The following is an 18873-nucleotide window of genomic DNA, read 5'->3' as shown; positions in this document are numbered from 1 at the left end:
GGCTTTGTTGTTGGTGGTGGTGGGGTTTGCTGGTATTGATATCATTATTTTTTAATCTTTATTTTAGATCTTCTGATTTATGTGAAAATGTTTGTGTATTTTTAATGTTTTAGTTATTGTTTATGACTACTTTTGCTATGTTGTAATTATGTATTTTTTCATGTTGCAAGCTACCTTGAGCATGATTTGAACTATGAAAAGTTGGCATACAAATTGCTGGGTATTGAATTTGGAACTTTCTGCAAGCAAAGCAGATGCTCTACCAGTGAGCTATGGCCCTTTCTCCGAAATAAGTGCTTCACCCTATACAACTCTATTGTCCATCCAGTTATTGCTGGGCAAATTATGTGTTTGCTTCATATGAATTCTACTGACATTGGTTCACATTGAAATGTATTTTACACTTGCCAGCCTGGGTAACTGCAATAACCGAGAAAACGGTGAACATACTTGAAGAAACAGGCCTTGAAGTTGTAGTGCCACCACCCACCATAATCGTTGGTTTCAGGTAAAATTGTATCCTGGGGTGTCTTTTCGTTCTAGGCCAGTTTTTCTTGATATTTGCCCAATCCCCTTCCAGCAATGGGGCTGGCCTGCATTCTGTGGGGATGATTTCATTGTGTGTTATGGGACTTGAATGGATCTTGAGAACAAGGATGTAAAAAGAAAGAAAGAAAGAAGTCCACCAAAAATGTTCTTTTGCTCTTTGGTGTTATAAAGGAATGTTATTTTATTTTATTTGAAAAAAATAATCAGAAGGCAAACCAGTTCTCTGGGCAGAAATACATCATAGTCGATTTAGTACCCATGACTCTCAGCTTTTCAATTAGAACTTTGAATCACATTCCTTGATTAGGAACAAGCAATCAATCATAATTAATTAGTTAAAATGTTCAACCGTTAAAATCATTACCATTAATTAAAATAATTATCTCTATTTTGGCTGCACTTCATTACCATTTCAGGGAATGCCTTGTTTAACTACTTTTTTTTTTGCCTAGTGTAGAATTGCAGGGAACGAAAGGAGCTCTGTAGGCAGTATAGTCTCCTTGCCCCCCCTCAAGATCTCTTTGTATTCAATGTCTACTTAGCTGTTTTATTTTTAATTCCATATTTTACACAAAAAACAAATTCAGCTTTTGGCCCTCCCAAAAGGGAAAAGGAAGTATATTGTAATGCATTGCTATTTACAAAACCTGTATCATATTATACCCAATAAATTTATTTTAGGGTGCCTTCAGACTGTCAGTATTTGGGGGGGGGCGGGATTCAAGTGCACAACAGAATTTTAGCTTTGCACAATTAAGGTGGATTTAAGTGCAGTTTAGAAAGTGATGGGATAGTGCACTGAAAATTGTAGGTTGAATGAACGATTAAAGGAAAGACATGTAAGCAAATCAGGATTAATGCTCATCATCATATAACTGCCCCTGCAAACAAATCAAAATGAGCAAAGACTGGGCAGAGTATAACCATTCTTAAGCTTTGTGCAAGCAAATAAGGATGGATGCAGAACCAACAGGGCATCAGGAGGAGTCCTCAGAAATCTCTTGTTCAATGTCTGCTTAGTTTCAAGAGGACAAGGGTTATTATTACTTCTTGCAAGATGTATTTATAAATTATCCTTTAAAGTACACCAGCTACTGCTCTGCCAAGGCAGGTGTTTAGGGTTGCCATGCTCCCCAAAGTGAAAATCTGGACAGAGTTGTTGAGCAGCCTCACAGGTGTTTAGGACAGTGGTCCTTCTATGGCTTCAACGGAAATATTACTACATAGCTATGCAAAATGAAAGGAATCACATCAAATAGCACCCCTTCTATTGCTGCTGGGGAATGGCACAGCATACGTGGACCCCTCATAACTGGATGATGCACACTACCATCCTGGGTGGTCTAACCTGAGTTCCCCAAAGACGCTCATTCAACCCTCATATTTGTACTGTTGCCTTAAGGCTGGAAAGGGCTGAGTGGTATATACTCATGCTCACCTGGCATGCATTATTCGACCTTAACATTGCTTATGCATTCCTAGAGGAAAACGAGGTCTACTGCAGAACCTTGAAGAGCACAGGGTTGAAGGTAGAAGAAAATGACTTGGAACTGCACAATTGCCACTTAAACGCTTACCATTTGATGGCTGAAACTACAGAGAGAAGCATTCACCTCCAGCCGCCAACTATGCTTCATGACTCCAAAACAGCTAAGCAGATGGGGGAGCTGGTGGTAACTCTGGGCATACCAACTACCTGTCAACTCTCAGATGCTGATGAGCAGGGCCATTCACACTTTAGTATGAAAATACAATTCAGAAATGTAACTGGATCTGACATAATGTCACAAGAGGAGCCTTCAAACCAGCACATTGGGAGCAGTTGTTACTAAGGTTGGGCAACTAGCTGTTTCTAGAATTTATGTAATACCAGTTTCTTTAAAGTAGTAGGTTTTTTTTTAAAAAATCCAAGAATGATTAGAGTCTGGTTTGGTAGAAAATACTACTGCACACACACAATCTCAGTGCTTCGGTACAGGAAAAGAATGACTTGTAATGTCGCACGCTCAGGTTACTTCATGTCCTTCACCTGGTGCCCTCTGGGAGTTTTGTGGACTACAACTTCAAGCAGTCCCAGCCAGGAGGGCGCCAGGATGGGCAAGGTGGATTTACTCATATTCTTATATGCATGTTTTGGTTAGACGAAAAAGCCTATTGTAGAAGAGGGCTTTCAAACTTCATTTCTAGAACAAATGAATTTTGACCAACCTTCAAGATGTTGATTAGATCAACATCAAAGTGTATCCGAATGAGAATGCCAGATCTTGTGCAGTTCACCCTTCTTTCCCAAGTGATCCTCACTCATTCTGACTCTGTCAAACACAGCAGGAGAGAGATGGTTCAGGACCTGACATGTACTTCATTGCAAACTCAGAAAAATTCCTGAGCTGCCAGGCCCAGAACCTGTTAAAACTCAGGGTCCTCTGTTCTGAGCCTATCTGTTAACAGTTCATTAACATGAACTGAACCACTATGTGGCCACAGAAAATTATTTCATAGTATTGTAACTGACAGCATGTTCCAGGGCCACCTTAAGACCTTTAGAGGCTCAAAGCTCTGGTTTTACCCACGACTACTATCTTTTTTTTTAAAAAAAGTCAAATTCTCAAACAAAAAATAAATAAATATTTTTTGTGCCTGCCCCTGCTTTGCTGGTACACATGTTTAGTCTGCCTATTGGGTATCCAGCATTGGTGTGATCTAATAATAATATGTTAGGACAAGGTTGTAGATTATTTGGTCCAGTGCAATGGTCAAGAAAATAGAGCTTTCTCTCTTCTTTCTTGATCTAAAAGTCAGCCACTTGGGCAGAAGCTACTTTTGGTGCTGCAGTACTACTATGGAGATGGGGAAGCTGTGGTCCATCAGGTGTTGTTGGACTTTCACTCTGACTCCCATCAACCCCAGCTAACGTGCCCAATGGTCAGAAATAATAATAATAATAATAATAATAATAATAATAATAATAATAATATAACAACAACAATAATAAATAATATTTCTATACACCCTATACCCAAAGGTCTCAGGGCGGTTCACATAAAATATCAAATACATAAAATCAAAACAAAAACAACAACCCAATAACCCGCCCCCAAGAGCCAGCATTTTAAAAATGGTATAGGATGTAGATCAAGTTGGGCAAAGGTCTGGTTAAAAAGGAACTTTTTGCCTACTGCCTAAAGATGTATAGTGAAGGCGCCAGGCGAACTTCCTTGGGGAGAGCATTCCACAGACAGTGAGCCACTGCAGAGAAGGCTCGTTCTCATGTTGCCACCCTTTTGACCTCTCGAGGAGGAGGCACACAAAGAAGGGCCTCAGAAGATGATCTCAGAGTCTGGGTAGGTTCATATGGGAAGAGGCAGTCCTTGAGATATTGTGGTCCTGAGCTATTTAAGGCTTTATATGTCAAAACCAGCACTTTGAATTGGGCCTGGAAACTAATCAGTAGCCAATGCAGTTGGACCAAGATTGGTGTAATATGCTCAAACCATCTTGCTCCAGTGAGCAACCTGGCTGCTGAATTCTGCACCAGCTGAAGTTTCCAAACCGTCTTCAAAGGCAGCCCTATGTATAATGCATTGCAGTAATCTAACCTTAAAGTTACCAGAGCATAGACAACAGTAGTTAGGCTATCCTTGTGAAGCTGATGGAAGGCACCCTGGGCCACTGAGGCCACCTAAGCCTCAAGCAACAGCAAAGGATCCAGGAGCACCCTCAAGCTACGAACCTGCTCCTTCAGGGGCAGCATAGCCCCATCCAGAGCAGGCGACCTCCCAACCATCCTGTCTAGGGAACCCCCCACTAACACTGCCTCAGTCTTATCTGGCTTGAGCTTCAGTTTGTTGGCTCTCATCCAGTCCAGGACCGAGGCAAGACACTGGTCCAGCACTTCCACTGCCTCACCTGCAGATGTAAAGGAGAAATAGAGCTGAGTGTCACCAGCATACTGCTGACAATGTACTCCAGACGTCTGGATAACCCCACCCAGCGGTTTCATGTAGATGTTAAACAACATGGGGCATAGAACTGAGCCCTGCGGAACCCCACATTGGAGGTTCCACGGGGCTGAAAAGCACTCCTCAAGTAACACCCTCTGGGAGCTACCATCCAAGGAGGACTGGAACCACTGCAAAGTAGTGCCACTCACTCCTAGTTCGGAGAGTCACTCCAGAAAGATACCATGGTCGAAGGTATCGAAAGCTGCTGAGAGGTCGAGAAGAATTAACAGGGACATGTTTCCCTTGTCTCTCTCTCAACAGAGGTCATTGGACAGGGTGACCAAGGCAGTTTCTGTGCCAAAACAAGGCCTAAACCCCGATCTAAATGGATCCAGAAAATCAGCTTCTTCCAAGAGCACCTGAATCTGGTCTGCGACCACTCACTCCAAAACCTTGCCCAAGAAAGTGAGATTAGCAAGTGGCCAGTAGTTTTTTAGGTTTTCTGAATCCAGGGAAGGTTTTTTAAGGACTGGTTTTACCACTGCCTCCTTCAAACAGGCAGGAACCACCCCCTCTTGTAAAGCCGCATTGATCACCTCCCTGTTTATCAGCCAAGAGGGGCAAAGGTCTAGAGCTCAAGTGATCGCCCTGACTGATCCGAGCACCTTGTCCACATCACTGAGCCTTACCAACTGAAACTCATCCAACACAATAGGACTAGACTGTGCTCTGGACACCCCATGAGATTCATCTGCTATAACAGTAGAGTCAAGGTCTTGGTGGATGCAAGCAATTATATCCTCAAAATGCTTTGCAAACAAGTCACAGAGAGCTACCGTTGGTTCTATCACCTCCTTTGGGCCAGCCTGTAAGAGGCCCTGTACAACCTGGAAAAGCTCTGCTGGACGACATGATGAGGATGCAATGGGGGCAGCAAAGCATGCCTTCTTTGCTGCCTTCACTGCCACTAGGTAGGCTCGATAATGAGCCAGTGTTCGGTTTCATTCATTCAGATCTTTCCTCCACTTGTGTTCAAGCAGTCTCTCAGCTTGTTTCCTCGCCCTAAGCTCTGTAGTAATTGGGTTCCACCAAGTGGGAGAGGGCGCTCAGGGGCGATTGTGTCAATAGCCCGAGCCATTCAGGTGTTCCAGAGGTCAGCCAGGGATTTGACAGGAGCACCAGTCATATCAGCCGAACCCCCCCCCAAGCTGTTTGAAACCCCGCTGGATCCATCAGCCTCCGAGGGCGGACCTTCCTAATAGGTCCCCTACCTCTGTGGAGGGGATATCCTAGGTTTAGGATTTAGGTGCTGATATCCTAAATCTCAACAGGAAGTGATCTAACCATGACAAGGGACTGATGTCATTGTCCCCCACTTTCAGATTACCCTCTTCCTGTCCAGTCAAGAAAACAAGGTCCAGAGTGTGGCCTGTCTTGTGCATTGGGCCAGTGAAATGTTGGGACAGCCCCATGGTTGTCATGGCAGCCATGAAGTCCTGAGCCACCCCAGAGCCAGCTGCCTTGGCATGGATGTTGAAGTCTCCCAGAACCAGCAGTCTGGGAGTCCTCAACACTGCCTCTGAGACCAGCTCTGTCAGCTCAGGCAGGGAGACTGCTGGGCAGCGAGGTGGGCGGTAAACCAGCAGAATCCCTAATCTGTCCCGATTGCCCAACGCCAGGAATGCACACTCTACATTTCCTCCCCTCAACTGGATAGGGAGCCTGGAGATAGAGAGAGAATCTCTATAGATCACAGCAACTCCCCCTGCCCCCAGACCCTTGAGTCTGGCCTGATGCTGTACTGAGCACCCAGGTGGGCACAACTGGGTGAGACCAACTCCACCCTGTTCACCCACCCAGGTCTCAGTGATGCAAGCCAGATCAGCCTCCTCATCCATAATCAAATCTTGGATGAGGGTGATTTCATTCTGGGCTGACCTGGCATTTAACAGCAGCAGTCGCAGACCTGAGGGTTGGCTGATACGACAACCCCAATTCCCTAGGTTGGAGGAGGGGCTGGCACCCAGCACAGTCACTAACTGCCTGGGCCGTGTGCCCCTTACCCGGCCTGCCCCATCTCCCATGCCATACCTCCCCCTACCCAGAACCACTGTAATTGGCCCTCCCTCTGCTCTCTCCCACTCCTTTCCTCCCAGGCACATCCCACAAAATGCCCTTACAACTCAGTTAAAAACAGTTAAAACACTAAAAATAAAATAAAAATAAAAGAGGAAACCCTCCCTTCTGAGCAACAGCAGCAGTCCTTATAGAGCCCTCCAGGTCCGTCCCCCCGCAAGCCAGATGGAAAGAAGCCTATGAGAGTTAAGGTCAACTTTTAGAAGACATCTGAAGGCAGCCCTGTTTAGGGAAGCTTTTAATGTTTGATGTATTACAGTATTTTAATATTTTTCTGGAAGCCGCCCAGAGTGGCTGGGGAAGCCCAGCCAGATGGGCGGGGTATAAATAATAAATTATTATTATTATTATTATTATTATTATTATTATTATTATTATTATTATTATTTAAATAACATAGGGAGGGCCACATGTTTTTCCTTTTCTCTCTCTACTATTTTCTTCTGGGCACTTCGGCAAACTCTGGAAAAGCTTGCTTAGCCCGCTTTGACTTCTAAAATTTCACCTGACATTACCCACTTGTCTTCAGATTCCCCCCCCCCCCCGTTTTTCTGGCCATAATTATCCTATTTGAAAGAATTCAAGGAAATAAGAGATTCACTGTTTGCAATGCAGATTTTTTAAAAAGTATACGTGGACATGTGTGTGGTCTGCAGGACTCAGGTAACACTTCATAGGAAGCCTTGATCTGTGCAGAAGGCCTGCACATTTTTTTTTAATTAGACTGCTGAGGCTGGACAATTTATAATGTTGAACAAGATTCACCTTCCTATTACAATCACCATTGTCACCGCCCCATTCACAATGCTTTGTGAACTATTTCAACAGACTCTCAGATGTTATATGGATGCTAACAGGAGCCCAACAAATCTCATTCTTACAGACCTATACATGACCTGCTCAATAGTGCCGCTCATAGGATTCGATGTATATACAATAATAAAAAAGAGCTACTTGAAGAATTAAAAGAACCTTTGTGTCAGTCTGTTAACTGAGCCTTACGTCACACAAAGGCAAACTGTGAAGGTGACAATGGAATGAGGACTTCATTTGCCGAAGTCTGAATTAATGATCAAGATCCCTTTGTGGCTGATTCTTTCCCAGCTGCACCCAATTACGAAAGAGTAATCAAAGAAGTCCACTCATTAGTTGGCAATTCTGTGCAACTTCAAAAAGTAATCCTTAACTCACTGCTGATAGAGAAATATTTCCTTAAAAACAAATTTATAGCCATCTGCAGGATCTTGGAGTAAGATGAGGGCGAAGACAGACTGACAGGCATTCTAAATCTGTTATGGACATGGTTTCTACACATAGTCTCTGCCCTGAAAACAAATGCCTTAGAGTGCAGTGAATGTTTGTTCAAACTTCAAGCTGTTTCTCCACACTTGGCATGTTACGTCTGTCTTCAGCATAAGAGGTTTTTATAATAAAAACATAACTTTATGGAGGTAGAATAGTTAAAGCCACAAATAGATGTTGACATATAAAATCACCTCTAGTCACCCCCGTCATATAGCGACAATGGCTTGTCTGTTTTACAGACAAACTATCCCTTAATTTAGGGATTTAGGAAATATTCTAACACAAACTGACAAAGACCAGTGAGGTCCAAAAGAAGGCTGCCTTTCCTCTCTGCCATTCCATCAGAATGCTTGCCCCTTTGGGGAGAAAAAATGCTGGAGTCTAAGGCCAGTGCCCACTGTTGAACTCATGAGTGAATCTGTGATTTCAGTATAACATTAAAAAATCAGCAGTTATAGTTCATAGGCACATATGTATGTGGGATGTGGTCTAAACCACAGAGCCTCTTGGGCTTGCCAATCAGAAAGTTGGCGGTTCGAATCCTTGAGACAGGGTGAGCTCCCATTGCTCTGTCCCAACTTCTGCCAACCTAGCATTTTGAAAGCACGCCAGTGCAAGTAGATAAATAGGTACCGCTGTGACGGGAAGGTAAACGGCATTTCCGTGTGCTCTGGTTTCTGTCACGGTGTTCCATTGTGCCAGAAGTGGTTTAGTCATGCTGGACACATTACCCGGAAAGCTCTCTGTGGACAAACGCTGGCTCCCATGGCCTGAAAGCGAGATAGTCACCTTTGACTGGACTTAACTGTCCAGGGGTCCTTTACCTTTACCTTTTACCATTATGTGTGCAATGAACACAAGAACAGCAAACCCTTTAATGACTTTTCTGGATTACATTGATGCTCCTCCAAAACTTGTAGAACATCATCCCAGCCCCTAGCCATGAAGGAGACTAAGCAAGCTTGCTGTGACAACAATGCTCATTTGTTCTCCTCCTCCACCACCATGTTGCTGCAGTGTTGGAGAGAATTTCTAGTACTCAAAGAACTAAATCAAAAAATTAAGTCATAAATGAAACCAGCTCATTGGCAACTTCAGAAATTGATCATGAGTGTCATGTGCTTTTTTCATACATTTAAATTGACCTAAAGATCTTCTAAATGTCCCAGATGTTTCAGTAAAGACACAAAAGATTGTTTCACCACCCCTCTTGTTCTTTTTACCTCACTTTCCCTTCCCTCACAAGGCAGATTGGTGTTGCATGACCCCAGGTGACGAGGGTTTCTCTGAGGTGATTCCTCAGCAGATATCTTTGCTTGGCTTTTCAGCTTGCAGTATATCGCAATTCCTGGTTGTGGTACACTTGATGCCATTCTGTACTTATTCCTTCACTGCTCCCAATAATGTATCTGATTTCTACTCTCAAAGTTAGGGTGAACTGTATGGTAAGACACATTGCTCATAGGGCTGTCCCCTCTATTAAGGGGTTTGCTACTATTGTGCTATGTTATCACAACATGGCCATGAGGATGAAAGTCACAGGGGTGGTGCGGGAGGAACCATGAAATGGCAGTAAAAAGGAAAGGGGTTTCAAAAAGAGAAGGGCTATAGGGCAGTGTTGGAGCATCTGATTTGCATGCAGAAGACCCCAGGTTCAGGTTCAATCCCTGGTACCTCCAGGTAGGGCTGGGAGAGCCCCAGTCTGAAATCCTGGACAGCTGCTGCTAGTCAGTGTACTGTAGACAATACTGAAAAGTGGTCTGACTTCAGTATAAGGCAGCTTCCTATGTTCCACTACCAACCACTCTGCTGAAATGGGTGTGACTGTTGCACATGGTGTTCTACCACAAGGCAGCTGGTGTTACATGACAAGCATGGGGGGAGAGAGATGTTACCTGGTGGCAGGTAGCTTAGCCTCAGCTGATCAATTCTTAGGTGTAGTATAGAGTGGCTTTGCCTGCTGCTTCTACTGCAGTGCCTAATCAGTCAGTGTTGCATGGATTCCACCTCCTGCTTGGGAGGATCAGAGTGGGAAGGATCAGATGCATACTTGGAAAGGTAGAAAACAGAAGTCATGTACCTCTGCATAATATAATTTTGTCAATGTCATAGAACTTAAAGTAATGTACTTGTTTTATGAAATGTTCTGGACAATGATACCTATCTTCATAGAACCTTCAATTAAATGTGTGTGTGTGTGTGGGGGAAATATAAAAACAACCAGCTTTCTTTAATGTAGAATCATATCATTAACGTCTCTGAGGCAACTTTGCAAATAGTAATAATAAAAAATAAATACTACTAATAATAACATATGCCGTGTGAGGGATAAGGGATTGTAATGTTCAAACATGAAAGAAAATAAGTGGGTGGCTGCATATTGGAGTGAGTAGAACATTTTGTGCAGCAATGTGTTCCTCCTTGCAGAATTCACAATTCATGAACAAATACTATAATTAACATATTGCCATTATCAATCAGTGTAACTGAATGCAGGATTAGAATAACTGGCAGAGTTGCTGCATGCTTGTATAGAGTCCAGTCCCAGCAAGTACGATATAGCAATCTTGCCAAATGACCGCTACAGAGGGCAGAACTTGGAATTCTGGGTGTGAGCCTTCTTTCTCCTCTTAAGCCCCTTGGCTTCTATTGATTCCATTGGCCTCCATTCAAGTTAAGTTGGCATGTGTTGTTGCCTAGCAACAGCATGCAGTCTACTTTTGTACTATCCCATGGAAATGCTGCCTGTCTGGAACGTGACATTCAACAGTACGGCTCTATTAGAGAGACTCTTTCAAGAGTCCTTCCCACTTCCACCACTCGGGTAACTGAACAATCTCCAGGTAGAAACTGTTCTGTTCTCATGTCCTGAAATGACCCAGTTATGCAAAACAGGTAAGGCAACATCTCTTTTCAGACTCCTTTTCTATTGACTGGAGCACATGAGCTTCCAACATGATCCTTACACCAATTGGATGGGAAGCTGGATCTAGGAAACATGGACTCATGTCTTTCCTTTAGACTGCTTCAAAAATTTTATATTCATTTCTGTCCCCTCCCCTACATGCCCTGTGCCCCCCTCAGTCTGCTCCAGAGGGTTGTCAGATCCACTAGAACAGTTTTAGTGGGGCATAGTGGGAGGAGGAGAACATTCCTTTGTGCAAGGAGAAATCTGTGTGCCAGTGGAATGAGGGACTTAGTGCTGCATTGAATGCCACCAGAAGTGTCAACCATCTTTGTGTAGGTGTCAGTGTACAAGGCTGGGTCATATGAAGAAGATGCTTCATTATGAGTCAACCCCTAAGTCCTTCTAGCTAAATATTGTCTGTTCTGACTGGCAGTGGCTACTGAAGCTAACCCTTCTACTCAAGATCTCACAATGGAGATCCTGGGACCTTCTGCAGGGAAGATTATGCTCAAATACTGAGCTTTGGTTCCTCCTCAAAAGCATATAATCAAAAGCACTACTTTGAGGGAAGACAACTGAATCTCCTGCAAAATAAGTGACAGACAGTTATTCTACTCTGAGGATGGAACGAATTCCCACTACAACTGATGAATATTGGCTCCAGAAAGGGTGCAGGCTATACCAATGACACTAGGTGCTCATAGATCTTACCATGATAGAGACCTACGACTTTCTGTTTTGTGACACAATCTTGTCTCCTTCTTGTAAGATGCCCCTTTTCTTCCTCACCCCAGCAACGACTAATCTGCACTGAAACGACTCACTCATGCCCTTATGCCTGATAGCCAATTCAATAAAAATCAATGGGGACTTGCAATCATAATTACAATGTCTTAACAGTACACATTGCACTTCTTCACTGCTTGACTAGTTTTCTTATTACTGCCAATAAAGAAGAACCCATTTTATTCAAACCTTGTTTATCTAGACCTTTTGATTACTTGAATTTATGGTGTGTTCTCTACATAGCCTCATTCTCTTTTAACACTTCAAAACCTGCTCTCATATTTATCTAAACATCTGATTATCCAGAGATTTTCAAGGTCACCTAGCCATAGGAATAAATGAGATTGGGCTATATTAATATATGTTGGTCAGTGTTGTATAGAGGTTAAATCAGGGGTGAAGTATCCCATTTGGCTGCTTGAGGCAAAACAGGAAGTGACGCTTTGTCCTGCCACCACTGCCACCACCACCACCTACCTGCCCCTGCTGCTGTCTGCTCTGCCATTGCTGAGCACCCTGCCACATCTGCCACTGATGGAGAAGCACCACCATGATAAGCACTGATTTTAGGCACGATTGAGATGGTTTTGGCTAAAATCATGTATTAAATGGTAGGATTTAATGAGGAAAATGGTGGTGCAAGAAGAATAAGAATGAGAAGTAGAAGAAGAAGAAGAAGAAGAAGAAGAAGAAGAAGAAGAAGAAGAAGAAGAAGAAGAAGAGGAGGAGTGTAAAAATGAACTGGAAAAGACCTATGCCTAGAATGTGTGGAGGTAAATTAGTGTGGATGAGCCCTTAAGGTTTAGGTAAAGGGCCTAAAATTTAGTCTCTAAATCTACCTGATGAAACCACCTCTTTGATTTTCAGTTGTTCACACATATATGTGAAACAGTGCCAAAGGCTTCCTGAAGCCAGTGTACTCTAAACTGTGTATTACAACTGTGTGGTTTGCCATTGTATGAATGCACCATCTCAATATATGATTAGCAATGAAGTATGTTGAGGAAATCCATGTGTTTATACTAGCAATGAGGAAAACATTGTTAATTCATAAACCCCTAAGTGACTCACAAAGGTTTTCTTTACGGGTAGGCTGAAACTAACAGCTGTTCTATCACATTCCATTTGCTCAAGTCAACAGACCTGTGTTAATAGTTTGTTGATTGTTGTACACTTGGCAAATATTTTGGTGCTATTACTATGTTTGCGTTTTATTACTCAGAGTGACAAGAGTTTTTATCTGAGAGTCATGAGATGCTAAACAGGATATCCAGAGTTGAGGGATTTATTACGTCTTGTCGGTATTAGCAGAATATTTCCCTTTGAAGTACAACAGCAAGTAGTATTTCTGGTGTCAGATGCATCTTCTCAGCTTCTTTGTCCTTGTGCTGCCTCCATCTGTGAGATTTTCCTGAAAGTGACTTGTTAGTATGCCAGGGAATTATCCTGGTTATAAAGCTAGATGTTCCTTAGGGCATGGTATAAAGCCAAAATGAGATAGATGGTCAGCTTCTCCATTAAGGTGATGCTCAAAGGGTACACCTCCAAACTCCTTTTCCTCAAGGCCATTTCCCGCTCTATATACCAATGCAGGAAGGGGGGGAAGGAAACTCTACCAGGACAGGGGAAAAAGAAGGCTCTGAAACTGAATTAGTTGCCAAAGCTTATCCAACGTTGCAGGTGGGTTCAATCACACACTCTCACACTGAACTCATAGACAATGAACATCCCCATTATGCTCCCTCCACCCTGTCATATGAAGATAGGAAGAGTCTGTTGGATCAGGCCAATAGCCCTAGGATCCTGTTCTCATAGTGGCAAACTAGTGCTGTTGTGCTTGGACCCCTAAGCAGGACCCCAGCATCACAGCACTCTCGCCTCCTACGTTTTCAGCAAATGATATTCAGAAGTATTATGGCCTCTAACCATGGAAGCAGAGCATAGTCATCATGGCTAGTAGCCGTTGATCACCTTCTTGTCTATGAATTTATCCAATCCTCTCCTCTATCAAAGTCATCCAAGTTGGTGGCTATCACCGCCTCCTTTGGGAGTGAGTTCCATGGTTTAACTATGTGCTGCATGAAGAAGCACAGCATTTTCCGCTCCATAAGATGCACCCGACCATAAGACGCACCTAGTTTTTAGAGGAGGAAAACAATAAAAAAATAATCTGAATGAAACAGTGGATGTATGATTTTTGTGGTTCATGCTGTGGCCACAGACATGGTATGTGATTTGACAGTGAGTTTGGGGTAGCCCAATGCAAAAATCCTGAGGATCCATGTGGATCGGTGCTTTGTAACCCTGGGCAGGCCATTGGGCCTGGGCAGGCTGGGTCTTACTGTTATATACCTGCTGGGATTGACATGGCATATGACCCTCACCTGAATCTCATTTAACTCTTTGTTAACTGACCATAAGACACACCTAGTTTTTAGAGGAGGAAAACAAGAAAAAAAATATTCTGAACGAAACAGTGGATGTATGATTTTTGTGGTTCATGCTGTGGCCACAGACATGATATGTGATTTGACAGTGAGTTTGGGGTGGCCCAGTGCAAAAATCCTGAGAATCCATGTGGATCCTTGCTTTGTAACCATGTTTTTGTGCCATTGCAGCCCCACGAAACAATGGATGCATGATTTTTTGGTGCAGGCTATAGCCATGGACATGCTATGTGATCTGATGGTGAATTTGGGGTGACCCAGTGCAAAAATCCTGAGGATCCATGTAGATCCGTGCTTTGTAACCACGTTTTTGCTCCATTACGGCCCCATGAAACAGTGGCTGTGTGATTTTTTTGGTGCAGGCTGTAGTCATGGACATGCTATGTGATCTGATGGTGAATTTTCGCCAAATGCTCCCTATAATCCTGATCTCAAAGGTTGTTCAGAACAGGCAGTCTTGTTGACTTTTTCTAGACCAGTTGGCAGCAAGATTCTGCTGCCAAAATAGCTCCTCCTTCATGGCCTGGGCAGTGAAAATTAAGCAGGTTTCTTAAATGCTGCCGCATGATGGCAGGATGTGAAATTATGGTTCTCTGTCTCTTGCACATTGATTCATATAGAACCAGGCATATCAGTTGCAGTTGTGCTCTGCTGTCATTCAAAATACAAACTTTGTTTGCTATGGCTTCCTCCTGTCTTCCCATCATCCTCAGATTTATGCTTCTTCTTCGCATTTCCATGCTTGCAAGGTTAAGAGATGTAATGATTTACTGTAATTAAATCTCTCTTTCTACTTGCTTTATCATGACACATCTTAACTATACATTTCCCCCTTTCCACTGTCTGCAAGATGATGGAAATGACAGAGAGGAAAGATATTGCTAGAGAGTTGCACAAATGCCTGAAGGCATATTAATCTCAAATTAATCTGGAAAACATTAAAATTAATCTCAACATCTAATGAAGCTCTCAGTCCTTGGGATAGAACACTGTAGGGAAGGTATTTTTTTTGTTTAAACTGAAACAACTGCTGTTGGTTAAATAAAAGGCAAGCTTCTGAGTTTCATAAAATCTTTATCAGAGTACAAAGAGAATCAGGAAGTAATTTTAAACTATGCTTTTGTTGTTTGTTAAATCTGTTAGGCACTCTTCTTACAAAGTAAGTCAAAGTGATGCAGAATGAGGTTGATTAACATTGGGCATTGATTAACAAAGTCAAATTCTCTGTTGTGTGAATGGAAGTGAACCATTGGATGCAACCCAATATTTCTAACCCAGTGGCCTCCAGTCTCCCTCGCCCTAGCATTCTTCCATCCATGCATTTGGAATCATTTCCCCACTTATTAACATGGACACATTCTCGATCTCATGTTCACTAAATTGTCAAAAGTTGCCTTTGTCAGTAGAGGGTACTAGCTGGATACTCCCAATTGAAATGATCTGTTCTTATTGCCAGAAGAATCTCATATAAGGAAGACTTTTCATGCAGACAAATATCTTCATCAAATGCATTTTAGCAAATTTTATGTTCATGATGTCTCTAGATACTGAATCTGTGAACTTCGGTCTGAATGATAGCAATTTAGCTGAATCCATTCTTGCCTTGAACCTTCTGTAACAGGTTGTTGTTGTTTTTATTTAAAAAAAACTTACCAAAAGGTAGTGAAATAAATGGACATTAGGTATGATACCCTATCACAGTTATTTTCTCCTGTTTTCATATTACCATAGTCAGGTTTGCAAATGTACTTTTTTTGTTACCTTATCCAGTTTACGAACTTGACCACAGAATAGTGGCCATTGGAATTATGAAATTAGTAGCTCACCTGGCAGAGCACAGGACTATAGGAGTGCTGGCCACTTAAATCCTTAGACAGCCAGTTCAAATTTGATTTGAAGGAAATATTTTTTGAAGAAAGGCTGTAGCTCAGTGATAGAACACAAGCTTTGCATACAAAAGGTGCCACATGGAATCCTTGGCATCACCAGCTAGGGCTGGGGAACACACCTATCTGAAACCTTGGAGAGCCACTGCCATTCAATGTAGCCAGTACTGAGCTAGATTGATCCAATGTATGACTCCATTTATGACAGCTTCCCATTTTCTGAATAGAATCAGACAGTTTGTGGCTCACAAGTCCCAAATAGTTATGACGGCTGCAGTTGAACATAGAGTAAACTGTGTGCAAAGGGGTGCAATTTAATTCAGTATGCCTAATTCTGCGCAATATTGTGGTCATTGTGTTTTCAAGATGGTGCAGAGTTCAGTGAAAATGCCACATGAAACCCATTGCATAGGAGTGCACAAAGTATTTCCAAAACATTTACATAATTAAGGCAAGTTCACCTCCCCCCTTCCCGCAGAAATAAAGGCATCATGTATAAACAAGGTTCTGATAATTAATAAACAGCACATCACATTCTCTGGAACCATGCATCACTAGGGAATGATAATTATAATGATTCAGGTGACATAAGGTACTGAGTATGATAAACATTCTGGTGTACAAATTCATCAGTGAGGAAAAAACACATTTTATTGCTACATTTCTAATTGAGACTAGCCACTAAATCAAAGTGCATCCAGGTAGCAATTGTAGCAAGTCATTATTATATTTTTGCCTCTAAGTGCAACTTGTTGAGATATTTTGGGATATTTATGTGCTCTTGCAAAGTCAATCAAGCCTTTTGATTCCCACTGGAACTGGAAAAGTACACTTAGTGCTGTATCAACTGACTTCAGAACATTGATAAACATTGCTAATATGCCAGGAGGACCAGAGGAAAAAGAAAACAAGGCTCTGGAATCTTTCAGGAAATGAGATCTCAATAGAAACTTTGTTTACTCTTGCATAACAAGTTGAGTCTGAATCACAGAATCATATAATCATAGAATTGTAGAGATGGAAGGGTCTCTGAGAGTAATCTAGTCCAACCCCCTGCAATGTAGGAATCCCAGCTACATCATACACGGCAGCTGGTAATCCAACATCTGCTTACAAACCTCCAAGGAAGGAGAGACCACCTCCTCTCGTGGGAGTCTGTTCTGCAGTCAAACAGCTCTTACTGTCAGAAAGTTCTTCCTGATGTCTAGTCAGAATCTTCTACCTTGAATCTATTGATTGAATCCACAGCCTCTGGAGCATCCCTTTAGATATTTGAAGATGGCTATCATATCTCCTCTCAGTCTGCTCTTTACCAGGCTAAACATACCCATTTCCCTCAACCATTCCAGTTAAGGCTTGGTTCCCAAACCCTTTACCATCTTGGCTGCCTTCCTCTGCACACATTCCAGCTTGTCAATATCATGGCACCCAGAACTGGACACAATACTGCAGGTGTGGCCTGACCAAGGTAGAATATAGCAGAACTATTACTTCCCTTGATTGAGACACTATACTTATTTTGATGTAGCCTAAAATACCCTTAGCTTTTTTGCTGCTGCATCACACTGTTGACTTATGTTAAGCCTGTGGTCTACTAATATCTCTAGATCCTTTCCCCATGTACTACTGGCAAGCCAGGTGTTCCCCATCTTGTATTTGTGCAGCTGGTTCTTCCTACCTAAGTGTAAAACCTTATATTTGCCACTATTGAAATTAATTTTGTCAGTTTTGGCCCAGTTCTCTGATTGGCTAAGGTCATCTTAAATCTTTGTCTTCAGAGGCATTGGCTACCTTTCCCTATTGGGTGTACAGTAGACTACAAATTTGATGAGCATCCCCTCAATACCTTCTTCCAAGTTGTTTATAAAGATGTTGAACAACAATGGGCCCGGGACAGAACCCTGCAGTCCTCCACTTGTCACTTTCCCCCAGAGAGACGAGGAACCATTAATGAGTACTCTTTGGGTTCCATCAGTCAACCAGCTACAAATCCACCTAACATTTACCTCATTCAACCCACATTTTACAAGTTTCTTTGCAATAATATCATAGTGACTTACTGAAATCAACAGTATAGGATCATAGAACTTTAGAGTTGGAAGGGACCAAGAGAGTTATCTGGACTAGTCCAACCCCCTACAATGCAGGGATCTTTTGCCCAGTGTTGGGGCCTGAGATTAATGTGCTCCATTGACTGAACTATCTAAGCCTAAGAACCACTTCTCTTTGAAAATACTTCAGCAAAGGCTAGTTCTGGAAAGTGCTATGCCACAATTAAGCTCCAGACCCATCTTCAGGAGTCATGCATGTTGTTGATGGAGTTCTCAGCAACCAGAGGGATGCAATATCATGGCAGTGCTTTTTAGCTTTCTTTGGGCTATTTGATAAAATCTTAGTCTTCACCCCATTTGGGTTTTCATTGTGTTCCAAGACAAAAGAGAAACTCTGTCCCTTGGCAGAAAATAGATGTTTTTGAATTCAGTGAGTCAAATATACCAATGCTAATGATCACTTTTGAATGCTGTTGAGGAAATGTATTTAGCTTGCATTTTTGAGATCTTGGCATTACACTGCTGAAAACTGGGAAATCCTTTTGACTTACAAAAATATGCCATTACCATTGCTTCTGAGCTGGATGTTTCCCAGGTTTTTTCCAAGCACAGACAGCTCTGTCCAGACCCATGTCTGCTTTTCCATATCACTGAAAAAACTAATATGGGCCAAGCAGTGATGTTCTGGCCTCCAGCCCTGTACTTTGTTACCAGAACACAGGGTCTGGCTCTGGTCTAAACAATCCCTTGATTAAGCTGAACTTAGTCATTCAACCAGAAAGAGGTAAAAGCCAAGGCTTTAACCTTTTCACTCATTTTAAAAGGGGGGTGGGCAGGCACTGTCCTGTTGTAGGGAGAAGTCTT

The sequence above is a fragment of the Podarcis bocagei genome, assembly GCF_964188305.1.
Source record: "Podarcis bocagei genome assembly, chromosome: 8".
NCBI lineage: Eukaryota > Metazoa > Chordata > Lepidosauria > Squamata > Lacertidae > Podarcis > Podarcis bocagei.
The sequence above is the reverse complement of the archived record's forward strand: the minus strand, read 5'-3'. Positions refer to the sequence as shown.